We start from the raw sequence: 13,849 nt of genomic DNA, 5'->3' as shown, positions 1-13,849 counted from the left end.
TTTTCTGGAGGTCAACAGGCCTCAAACCTCCAACACTACACCCTGCTCCCAACGCCACTCGACATGCTTTCGCTGATCAATAAACCTCTATTTTCTCCCCCACACAAGGTTTCCCATTCAATACAGCTGCCACTGGCTTTAAAAACATAGAAGCATGATCCATTTATTATTGGCTCTTACTATGATCTATCTCCTCACACCACCACCTCTTTATGTTACTGCCTATCGGGGAATGGGAGGGGGCGGGGGGTATTTTTTGTCTAATGTACGTGCTTTGTATTGACAGGCCTTCACTGAAGCAGTCATCACACGGCGTGTGTGAACGCAGCGTGGAACAAAATTAGATTCAGATGCTTCTTTGCCGGTTCTTGAAAACAACAGACACACGCAATGTTTGTAAAACCGTCATTGTGGTGTTTTAATAGCAAAGTGCAGTGAGGACTAACTACAGAAAGCTTCTTTCGTGGGTGGCCAAACAGAACTCAATCTATGTAACGTTCCTGAAAACTAAAACTTTGACACTTTGTTTTTTTTCTTGGTTTTGATAGGAAAAACGAGTGCCAAGACACATGTTCAAAAATGCAAGAACCTCAGCATGATTCAAGCAAAGTACTTCTCCGTTTGTAGGAAATCATCTGTGAGGTGTCTGCGTGTTGGAGGGCAACACTGAGTGACAGCACGGCTTTTGTATTTGCACGAGGTTTGCATTTACGCACATTTGTCTCAGTCGCTTTATATTAGAACATACGGCATTCCCACAATTTTGCATGTACATGGTCTTGGCCAAACCAAAGCTGGCTCACCATTTTCTCAGGAGGACGAAGCTGTCAGCGTTCTGGCCACCATGGGCTTGTCTGATCTGACCACTCTGGAGGTCCTCATTAATGTCGTGCACATGCTGCCAACTTTTAATAGCTATGCACAACCTTAGAGCATAAGACTGTTAATAAAGAATGACCAGAAAAATGTAATTGTAATGTGTCGCTTTGAAGGGAAAGTTAACCCCACAAAAATTTCTTGACAAAAAACAAACAAAAAAACATCAATGTTCCTCCTGAGCAACTGTCATGTCATCTTCAGTCGGCAGCAAGTGGGAAAATGGCCGCCCCCTGACAAGGATAAAATCGGCTGTATTTTGCTTCATAACTCATATTCCATAAATATAATATTAATCAGAACATCATGTGAGGTCACATATAACAAATTATTGTCAAGAAATGTTTAAGGTTGACTTCCCCATTAACTCTTGAATGATTTTTCTACAATACTGGGTACCCGAGGAAGTTAATTAAAAATTTACTTAATCCAAGGGTCTCAAGTTTCATGCGTCACACCTTCAACATGATAAAAATACCTCATGCCAAATACTTTCAGAGTTATTTAGTTTAGTGTACTGGAACAGGTATTTAGATATATATATATATATATATATATATATATATATATATATATATATATATATATATATATATATATATATATATATATATATATATATATATATATATATATATATATATATATACATATATTCCACTGATCCCATTTACGGTCACAAGGAGCAGACTTGGGGAAGAGACAAGGTACACCAGCCATTCACAGATTTGTATATATCAGCACAAAGAGCTAGCAGCCAACAAAAACAACAACAAAAAAACAAAAATGCCCATAATACCTTTTTTAATTCCAACTGAGGTGAACCTGTTTGTCTTAGCAATATTATTTGAAAAAAATGTAGAAGTTACCACAAAGACAAAGACACCCTGACGACTTATGTGTCACCTCAAAACTTGCTTACAACAGGATGTTTTGGCATGTCAGCGGAAAAACGATGAAGGCAACCATTTTGTCATCATGATAAATTGGACCGGCTGACAGATCACTTCTCACTACAACTCTCCCTTTTTCTTTTTTCTTTTTTTGCTCAATTTCATTACTTTCGCTGATCTTTCCTCCACTCAGCCCTCCACAATTAGTTTCCCTTTAACTGAGAATCTTGGAGACAGATTCCAAACATGTGACAGATTTATCGACTTCAACACCAACTAAAATGCCTTGAAAACCTCCATACCACGCCGAGTCCCTCTGCCAGCGAGACGAGGTTGAAGAGTCGTTTATATCCACTTGGGTATCAAAAGAGGGCAGCTCTTATATAAAAACCCCACAGCCTATTTGTGAGACACGGATTGTACCTCAAAAGTCAGCTTTGATTTTTTTCTGCTTGGTACATTGACGAGACATTTCTTACACCGGCCTCTCTTCTCCATTAGACTGCAAAGAAAGAATTCTCTCATTCCTTAAAACATATCTGGATTTCGTGCTGGATGTTTATTTACTTACTGTATGAACCACACGTGTAAGATTTGGCACTGTGGGCCCGAAGGAGGAACAGCTGGGAGTCATTTTCACCCTGGCCGATTATACCTCCTGCCTCGTGTCAGAGAGCTTTTGAGGTTTGTCGTGACGGAGTTCACAGGTGTAACAACGTCGCCGCTACTCCCCTCCACCAACATGCCACAAAACCAATTCACACGTGGACCATCTCAACCAAAGATTTGAGGCAGATGGGTGGTCCAAAGAGACATAATGTATTTTGCTAACGCACAGTATCATCTAAAGTCCATGACATGTTTTAGACATGATGTCTTTCTTGTCGCTACAACATTCACAGAAGTGTTCACATCTGCACGTAAAGCTCTGAAATTATACTAAATAACTTTTTGGCTGTTTTTGTAACCTGCTACATCGGCTCTTAACATGGACCCCGCGTCATCTCACACGCATCAAGTGTACTTCTTCATTGTGAGCATTGCATGGAGACATTGCTGAAATTACATTAGTTGGTGGTTGGGTTCACCCTAAAATAAGATTAAGTGCGGTTCAAATCATGGTAAGTGAAATTGAGCATTTCAGAGTGAGAGATAAACAAATGTGGAATGTGGCAAAAGGAACATTGTGAAGTTGCAAAGAATTTGAAGGTCAGTCATAGTAGCAGAGAAGAATTGAATACTGATAGGAGGGGGTGGCTTGACCACCCGAGTGTTGTTTAGGGTGGGATACTTGCTGGAGCGAGGCAAATTTGTAGTGCAACGACCAAAACCCCCAAATCTTCACATCGCTTCTACACATCCACATAAAAGACAACAACGGTTAGGGAAGTCGATTCGAATTTGAGTAATCGATGATGTCACTGTTAGTGGTCCCCAATCTTACTTGTACCATTGACAGGTTTCTTTTAAAGACATATTTCAACAGGCCAGCATAGAAACAAATAAAAAACAAATGTAATAAAAATAGGGGTGTCGAAATAAGTGTGTTAATTTAAAGTTAATTTAAAGTTCCTTTAACGCCACTATTTTTTTAATGCACGATTAATGACCAACCCTTACTTGGAAAGCATTTACTGGGGAATTCCAGTTGCAACGCAGCAGACATGTCCACGTCAAAATTTAGCAGTAATACATTTAATAATAATAATGCATGTGTTTGCGGAGACTGGGGTTGTATTTGTTGCATTTTACAATTTTAAAAATGTACAGAATTTCACAAGTTATTTCATGTTAAAGATTAGCTAGCTCTGAATATGAAAAGAAAAGTGCACTGAACTGTCACCAATGTTTTACAAATGCAATTATGCCATCTAGTGGCAGAAAAAAATGACCTCAACACAAATCAATATCGCACTCGTTTTTTTACTGTATAGTACATCGTTTTAATGCTACCTCAATTTTTTAAATTATTATAAAATTACTGTATCTGTGACGAAATGATTCAGCCATGTTTCTATTAGTTTAACATTTTTCCAACTTTTATGTTAACAAGTTTATGAAAACGTAGGGAATTTTTTTTATTGTACATTTAAAACACATAAAATTTGCGATTAATCATGAGTTAACAATTGAAGTCATGCGATTAATTACGATTAAAAAATGTAATCGCCTGACACCCCTAAACACAATAATCAGTATGCTGAATGTAGTTGTTTTTTTTTTAATAAATGGGTTGTTTTGATTGATGTTTTGTTGCTGTGCATGTGTTCATGTTAGATGAATGGGTGGATTTCATCTTGTGGTTCATAGCATAGCATGCTGCAAGATCAGACACATGACACTGGGGAACAATTTGAAAAAATAAATTCTGTTGAGTTAGATTTTTAGGCTGATTTAAACTAAATTAGGCAGGCACGGCATCTAACGTCCTCCATTTAAGAGACAATTTAATTGGATTTGAACCATTAATTCTATGTAATCGTAAGGAACAATGCATTCGATTGTTGAAGTCACGAAGTGATGGTTGAAACCCTCAAAAACGACAACATTTGGCACGAGTGTATTGCTATAGATCATTCAGTATATGAATGTTCTATATGTTAATTAAACAAAAAACAAGTGAAGGCTTGAAATGAAGGTGAAACCCGTCTCTAACGATTCCTTGTTGTCCCGTTCAATGATTGACTGGTTGGCTGAATTACTGAATTTTTATGGCAGCCCAAAAGCCGCCCCGTCGACTGACTGCCCGCCTGGATATCTAAATTATTCAATGCAGGAAGGACTCGTTCCAGATCAAATAAACTCCCATCTCAACTCTTCTTATGTAAAAACTTCTAGTTGTCAACTCATTGGTGCGCCTCTTTTCTCCATCCCTCATGCCAGACGACTGTAGATTGTTTTTTTCCCAGCATGGTTTCTCCAGAGAAAGAATGCAATTCATTCAGTTGGTCTGAGTGTCTTTGTGAGAGTTGAGGAGATTTTATAGTGAAAGTTTGTGAAGCCATCAATGTCAAAGCTGTCATACTGAAATGATGAAAAAGTTGGTGTTGAGAGTAATGTTTTAAAAAGGTAACAAAATTGCATCTTTTGGAGCAATTTTCTCACTGAAATATAAAAACCAATTGTGATTCAAATACTCAATTGGCTGACATAACTCATCTCGTTTTGGCTCCACTGGACCTGCAAAAAAAATTGGGGGTCTTAAAGGGACAGTGTGTATTAGTTTGTGTCATCTAGTGGTGAACTAATAGAATGCAACAATTTTGAAGTATGCGCACTACAATGCCTCAAAGAGACCACACTTTGCTAGCTTACCACCAGTTACTACCAATTACTGTATTATTTGGAGTGGTTGAACTAGCGAGCGGACCAGCAAGCAGGAGCAGTGAGCAAGAGTGGCTAGCAAGAACTCGCTGGAGCGGCTAACAAGAGCAGCTAGCGAGCGATGCTAGCAAAAGCTAGCAGAGGGAGACAAGCGGCGGGAGTCCGGATCATGGGACTCAGCGACGACCACCTGCAGGCGCCAGCTATAGAACGTAAGCGCCGTTTGACCTTTTGGGCCCAGCACTAGCTGCTACATTAGAAAACTTCCAGAGGTGCAACATGTCAGCCTCCTTTAAGGCGGGGTGCAGCCTATGTAATATAGTTTGGTAATTACTAGATGTGATAGAACACATTTCTTTGCACATATTGAAATTAATAGTGGGTTTTTAAAATGTATTCATTAGCTTACCACGAGATGGCACTAAATAACTCACACTGTCCCTTTAATGAGAGAGGGCTGGTCTTTAGTTTGGTAGATTTGGTAGAATTGGTAGATGATTAGAATTGAACAGACAGACAACCTTCATTTGTTCTTCTTTACCCTTCTGGGGTGTCTAACGTTTGCGGTCAACATTCATATTTAAGAAAATAAATAAATAAGCCTTTATTAACCGTCATTTTGGTATCTTTATTGTTTGACACTCACATTTTTGATACAATATGTTGGATTAAATAATTATTTCGTCCATAGCTTTACACTAGGGCTGGGTATTGATTGGAACTTCCTCAATAGATTAGATTTTGATTCACAAGAGTTCAGTTCGATTCGATTTGGATTTTTCCCGATTCAATTAGATTCACTTCAGTTCAATCCAATATTGATGAAACATCAAGGGACTTGTAAAATCTACACAAACATTAAATTCCAAATTAAATTTTGCGGAGGCAGTAACTGGATAAATGATTTAGTTTATAAATTATATAATCACTTTAGTGTTGCACAAACACTGATATCAGCAAAGATGAGATGAAAATATTTATATGATTCTAATTCAATAATTAATTAAATAAAAATATTCTGAATTGTCTTAAAGTGCAAAAAGTCAGGTCTTACATAAATGTAAGAAAATACTTTTAATTTCAAGAAAACAGTAAGATACAAAAAAATGGCCTGTAAAATTCTATTTTCTTATGAATTTATGGGAAGAGATATATTGAAATAATCGCTTCATGGTTTTGTGAAGCAATATTAGGCTAAAAAAAAAAACCGATTCGATATTGATTATTGGATTTTTTAAAACCGAGCTCTACTTTACACAACACACAGTTAATTAAAATACCTCATCTGCATTAAATGGAATTGTCCCCTGCTAGTCCCTCAATGACCAAACTTTATTGAACAGTTAATGTTCGGGATCTCTGTACACTCTCTATTAGTTCTTATGACTACCACCACTCAAAACACACAAACAGCCGTAATGAGCAAGTGACTGGCACATCACCCACTAAAGCCTCTCACTTTGAGATGAGCAAAATACACATCAAACAGCATTTCCCCAAAAAGGATCCCTTCAGACATTTAGAGAACGACGGGCAAACATACACACACAGGAGTAGAGATTTATCATTAAAGAACAATGACCAGCACCCACCAGCGTCTTCTAAACCCATAAAGCAAGCCTGTGTGCCTCTTCACCTGCCTGCTTTTATGGATCTCTGTGCAGCAATTAGGCTTTATCAGCCATTCTCCGCATGACACAGCACAATAGTTGATCTAAATGAACACATTGATTAGAGGTGTTCACCTCTGAATGGGGATCAACACCCCCGGTGTTCAACTTATTCTGAAAATTATTATATAAGAGTACAGTAAGTATGCAAACATGTTCTCCATCCTTTAATTTGGATTCATCCTTTGTGGATATAAATGAGTGGAGTCATCATGTAATATGTTTTAAAATGGATAGTTCTGAATTACTGCATAGTACATTTTAAGGAGGTGTTCTCAGTAGATTTTTATTTTTATTTTTAATTCAAATCAATAGAAAACATACTTTTGGGGTTGTGTAATAAAAGTAATGTATCAAAATTTCTGGCATTGTTTGAAATATTTAGTAGGAAAAAAAGAAAAAAAGAAAAAATATACCAAAAATTGGGGATACCACTTTTTTTTTTCCCCCAGATAGATACCAGTATGGGGACTCAACTTTTAAGTAGTCACTGATACCAAGTACAGATACTATTAGTACTTTTGATAGATACAAAAACAAAGAAGAGATAATTTGAAAGAAATACGTATGTATCCCAATATATTTTTTTCCTTAACATTGCATGACATTAATGGCAATTTATTCTTTTCTTTTATCCGCTTGTTCATAAATTAGTTTTGTATGTTGATGAATAAATAAATAAAATGAAGCTAATAATACAACGGCCAGAAAAAGTCTCAATAATAATATGTGGTCGTTCATCTCAATGAGCATCTATCAGACATGTATGACTTTATAGTTCCTGATTGCAAATACTGTGATCGGCCGGCAACATGAGTACCCATACCTTGAAATAAGTTATTGACCGAATACCAGGTATCAGTACTTGCCCATCCTTATCAAAAATATATATTCTTTTTAATTGTCCCTTTAAAATGATCATATCTTGAGGTATGCAGAATTATATGCTTCCAGTAGATTGAATGTATTGCTCTTGAAAAATAACCATCGGCTATCATATATGGCAGCAATGTTGATGACTTTGTTTCCCTGCAATGCAGTCATTAACCAGTAGTTATTATAGAGTATGGTGCAATCTTACGTAATACGTAAATGTGAAGAGACAAATGAACAAAGTTTACATTTAATAAGTCGATGTTCATGACATAGTAAATGATGCAGCAGATGTGTAAAAAAAATAAAAATAAAAATAAAAAAAGGATGGGGCAGTTCATTGACCAGACTTGTTTGAGTCCATGTGTGTGTTTGTCTCGTATTTTTATATAGGTGTGTGTTAGCGCAAAGGGTCAGCCAGAGGGGATACAATGTGTCTGTCACGAGTGACCGCTCAGCCAACACAGACACTATTGGACCAGCCGCCAGTAATTGTGTCACAGGCAGAGAAAGCAAATCAGTCCAATCCTTCTCTGACACTTTTTCACCTACCAGACTGTTACAGCCAACCGCACACTGACCTCAGTTGTTGTTGTGAGTGTGCGTACGTGCGTTTGTGTGTCTGGCAGAAGACAAGAGCGGTCGACAACATGCGCAATCACCCAGGATCCACTTAGACAAACAGCAATGTGGATGGAGAAGAGGTTTTATAGTCAGGTGTGCAGGCGTGTGTGTGTGTGTTTCTTGTATAAGTGCACCCTTGTCATGAATGACCGCACACTCACCTGGTGTCTGAAACTGATTGTGGCCTTGCTGTATCCAAATCACCCAGCTTGTATAATGAATGTGAATGATGGGGTTAAAGGATATATCCGTCTTAAGATCATATGCGATACATCATAACACTGCAGCGTTTCTGCCATTATTAGAAATTTTGTGACGTAGTGTATACACAGATAAATCCACTTGAGATTATTCTGGTCCTATTTTATTTATTTATTTATTTATTTATTTATTTATTTATTTATTTATTTATTTATTTATTTACAATTGTGTATGCATTACAGATTGCTGTAAAGTAAATATAAATTTAAAAAAGATATACAAAAAAAACATTGATGACCTTGACAAGTGCACGTGTCATTTAGTATCAGAGTTACTGTACATTGCAATCAATTACAGTATATTAGGATATGCGGACCAACCTCGTATTGTAGTATGCTTTGTTCACTTTTGCAAATATGGTTAATTAATATAAAACAAATACATGCAGAATCATTTTTATTCGCTAAGTATGTCAAACACACATGAATTTATCTTCACTGTCAGAACTCGTCCATGAACCATAAAAATAGCAATGCCCAACAGGGGGAGGAAAATTAGGAAGCCTGGTGGGTCGCTATCAGTGCACCGAATTTCTTAGAAGAAAAACACAAAACAAAAGGGTAGGGGCGTGGGCGACAAGGCTCAACCTCTGCTTCTTTAAAGGGGAAGTCAACAATAAACATGTATTGACAATAATATGTTATATGAGAACTCACATGACATTCTGATTAATATTACATTTATAGAATAGGAGTTATGCAGGAAAATCCAGCCATTTTTATCCATCTCGGGGGACGCAAAATCTAGTCGTTTTTCTCAATTTCAGAAGGCGGCCATTTTGCCACTTGCTGTCGACTGAAGATGACATCACAGTTTCTCAGGGCTCAGGCAACGACCAATCACAACACGCCTATTTTCTGAAGCTGAGCTGTAATTGGTTGTTGCCTGAGACCTGAGTAACCGTGATGTAATTTTCCTTCGACAGCAAGTGGCAAAATGGCCGCCTTCTGAAATTGAGAAAAACGACTAGATTTTGCGTCTTAACCAGATTATCATATTTAGACTAGTGGGGCTACATAGAACATATTGTTGTCAAAAAAAACAACAACATTGGGATTGACTTCCCCTTTAAAGGGGTGGCACAGCATGGACACCAATCAAGTAAAATCATGTATCCTTCCTTCCATTTTTTTTTCCGACTGTATATTGCAGGATTCACTAATTCCGGTCCTCGAGGTCCGGAGTCCTGCAGGTTTTAGATATTTCCGCACACTAGCACACCTGATTCATATAATCAGCTAATCAGCATGCCTGGTAACGATCCTGATCTTTAGTATCAGCTGTGTTGGTAGGCGGAAACATTGAAAATCTGCAGTCCTCCGGACCTCGAGGACTGGAATGAGTGATTCCTGGTATATTGGTTATTACTTCATTAGCGTAACAGGCGAACTGGCGACAAACACTCACATTACATTCACACCTGTAATTTAGAGTTTTCAAATAACCTAACATCCATGCTTTTGAGATGTGGAAATGGCCCTTGGAAACCCAACACAAGCAGAGGGAGAACCTCCAAACCCCAAAAAGGAAAGCCTGTGTTGAGATTCAAACATGGAACCGCTCTACTGTGAGGGTGCGGTTAACACGAACCACAACCCAATTGTGCTTCCCAAGTTAAAACAGAAAAAAAGTTGAAATGACATCAAATTTATTTATCTCAAACAAGTCAGTGTGTCAGTTGTATCAAATTACACCCATAGATTTCCAGAGGTGAGAATGTGGATCCTTGTGGGACACCACCTGTTGGCAGGTGATTTGAAGGCCGGCTCAGTACTAAAAAGGCAAACCAAAGCAGTGCTAGTCGTAATATAAGAATGAAAAGTAACACTAAATAGCGTATCTTTGATAAAAAGCACTTTCAGTACTGTAAGGGCTTGGACATGCAGAAGTAACAATTACACCCTCTGGTCTTAAAGTGTCTGGAAAGAAGGAGACACATTAATTATCATTTACAGCATGCCAGAACGTGTGTGGGTGCATATGTACGTCTGAGAGTGTGGACGGAGAAGTGGTTAGGTTGCGTAAATCACGGTCACCGCAGCACATATTCCAGGACATTCTCCGAGAAAAATGTTTACGCTAAGGAGAATTATATGTGTGTGACTACTTTCTCATACTGCTCCACTTTCTCATTCTCCATATTTAACGTCTCCTTGCTTGAGTTCTCTCATATCTGACGTCTTAAGTTTGCCTGTCACTTTTGCACTTCATTCTCTAACTTTGTGAAATTAACTTAACTTATAGACCGTCCACCTGTTTGAGAGCATTCATGTTTGATGTAAAACTTAAGGAAAAAGTCGGGGTCTCCGTTGTGGTATTGCGATGGGAGGCAGGTCTGGACTGCTGGCAGGCCAGTCTAGTACTCACACTCCACGCCACAATGTAACGATTGCAGAACATGGCTTGGCATCGTCTTGCTGGAATAAGTAGGGACGTTCATTACAAAAACGTTGCTTCGATGACAGCACATGTTCCTCCAGAATGCACCTTTCAGCATTAGTGGTGCCTTCACACACGTGCAGATTACCCATGACAAAGCACAGACAACCCCCATACCATCACAGATCCTAGCTTTTGAACTTTGCACTCATGATAAAATCCCTAAATTCTTCACATTTGTTTAACGATAAACGTTCATTCTCTAACTTTGTGAAATTAACTTAACTTATAGACCATCCACCTGTTTGAGAGCATTCATGTTTGATGTAAAACTTCAGGAAAAAGTCGGGGTCTCCGTTGTGGTATTGCGATGGGAGGCAGGTCTGGACTGCTGGCAGGCCAGTCTAGTACTCACACTCTTGCTCTACATATATTTGGTATTGTGACAAGCCGTCTGTTCACAAAGTGCTGAACCTCGACACATCTTGCTTGTAAGTATGTAAGTAAGTAAGTTTTATTTATATAGCACCTTTCACAGACAAAAAGGTCACAAAGTGCTTCACAGGTAAAATTGATCACGCAGATAAAAACAATCAAATACAAAATAAAACAAAATAAAGGTGAAAAAGACAGCCCATAATCAGCAGGAATCAGAAAGCTTGGCTAAACAAATATGTCTTAAGTTGGCTCTTAAAAGCATCAACAGAATCGAGCAAACGCATAGAACAAGTGAGCCTTTCTCGGAGGCTCCTCTTATTCCCAATCATAACATACAATTCTTTCCAATGAGCCTTTTCCCCTTTGCAATGTTCCAAACAGGTTTTTTGATCATCCCGCAACTTTCTAAGGGGTATATTCACTAAGAATGCGCTGCGTCCGGTAATAGCGCAAAATATTGCACCACAACTGCACCCGCCGTCTGCACCCACTTACCCACCTATTCACTAACTAAGGATATTGCTCTAATCATATACCGGCGAAAACACGGCCACAAATTCTGATAACTTGGAGCAAATTAGCACCTGATTTACCACACATGGCAATGGATTTGCGCCAAGAACATGGTTGTTATAGTAACAGTTGCGAGAAAGATGACATTATCAGAAAGCGAGGTTGGACCGAGAGTAAGCGTTTAGAGCGCCATTAAGCAGAGAGGACGACAACGACGTCATTCATTCATGAAGTACAAATTATTGGTGCGATCGTTTTTTAAAAGTATAACATATATTTTCAGAGGTTGCTGTGGGTGTACAGTATGCATCTGGCACCTCCCCGCCATTGCCGATCAGACCAGGTTACGTTATGTGTCCTAAACCAACATAGAAAAATTTCACCCTCTCTCTCTCTCTCTCTCTCTCTCTCTCTTTCCTCTCTGCGTCTCAGAGAGACGTGCATTTTATGCCGCAAATGGCATGCACTGCTGTCATGATCCCGGGATCGAGGTTACGGCAGGTTTATACATGCTTTCCAAAAACGTTATTTGCGTCACACAAACTCCATGCAGCTATTTGCGCTGGTGTTAGTGAATTAGACGCTGTATATCAATGAGTCTCATTTGCACTGGGGTGGTCATATTCTGCGTCAAATATATGCAAATTACCTAATTTACATACACGCAAACAACACCGACCGGCGCACCGTGGTGCAATCTGGTTGGCAGGGCATTTAGTGACGGATTTCCCCATCTGCGCGTGTTTAGTGAATTAGGTGCTCCTGGATTGCCCCTTTTTTACCGGTTAGCGCATGCAAAGGCGACGCAAACCTTTAGTGAATATAACCCCAAGTATTTTGTTGTCCCAGCTTTTTTTGGAACATATTGCATGCATCACACACAATTTGTTTGTATTTAAGTTTTATGCAATGTCCCACTGAAATTGGGTTTTGTACATTAACAAGTGCCTTATAGGGCACTTTAACCATTCAGTGTTAAGGAAACATGAATGAATTCTATCAAACCCTGTAGTGGGACCAGACCCACTCGCCGGTTCTACATCTGACCTCACAACGTTCTTCTTCTGAATGGAAAAAATGGAATGGAATGAATGAAAAAAAATCCCAGACACATGCCAGAATCTATAATCGACATAGGAGACCAAGTTTTAGTTCCTGTGGGTCACTAATAACTAGACTTTCCACCGATTTGATTGGCTATATCGGATTGGCTGATATTTTAGGTTTTATGTACATTTTGTGATCAGCTTCATGTGTCTTCATTCGCATCCGATCAATGATGTAATCACAGCCACAATCATCTTCATATACATTTATCTGTGGTGGGCTGCCACAAATTAATCTTAATGTGGAATTGAAAAAATTGCAAAACAATGGCAAAGATGGTTGAAAATACTTACAATAAACAATTATATACACTACATGAAGAAGTTAATGTATTTGAATAATCACCAATCCAGATTGTGTCAGACATCAGTAATCGCTCGATTTAAATTCGCTGATCGATGATCAGCCCCAAATATCCTTTTGTGTAAAGCTTACTAATGACTAACATACAGTATCTTAATTTGTTTATTCTTATATGTTAGAGATGGTATTGGTAAAGGACAAGTAATCAGTTGTATTTAATTTGTGATCGTCCATGAAGCTTCGCTTCCATTCAAAAAGACAATCTAAGAGATGGAATGCATTCTATGGAATTCAGTCACTCTCAAATCTGTTTACGTCTCCACTTGCTTATCAGACCATAAATTATGACGGTCTAACAGAGGAGGAAGTCTTGGCTGAGATATCGAGGCCTACTGAACAGGCTGGAAGTTCGCCACTTTTCAAGTATAGCTGCCATGTTCCAAACACAGATCTTTGTGTAACTGGAGATTAATGTCTTGTAATGAAGGGGTTTGCGTAATTGTGTGATATTTTCTTTCTAGCTTTCATTTGTTTGAGCATTCCGCTGTATTTTGCTGTATGTTTGAAGCACTTGGAAAATACTTTGAG

The sequence above is a fragment of the Festucalex cinctus genome, chromosome 10 (assembly GCF_051991245.1).
Source record: "Festucalex cinctus isolate MCC-2025b chromosome 10, RoL_Fcin_1.0, whole genome shotgun sequence".
Classification (NCBI taxonomy): Eukaryota; Metazoa; Chordata; class Actinopteri; order Syngnathiformes; family Syngnathidae; genus Festucalex; species Festucalex cinctus.
The sequence above is the reverse complement of the archived record's forward strand: the minus strand, read 5'-3'. Positions refer to the sequence as shown.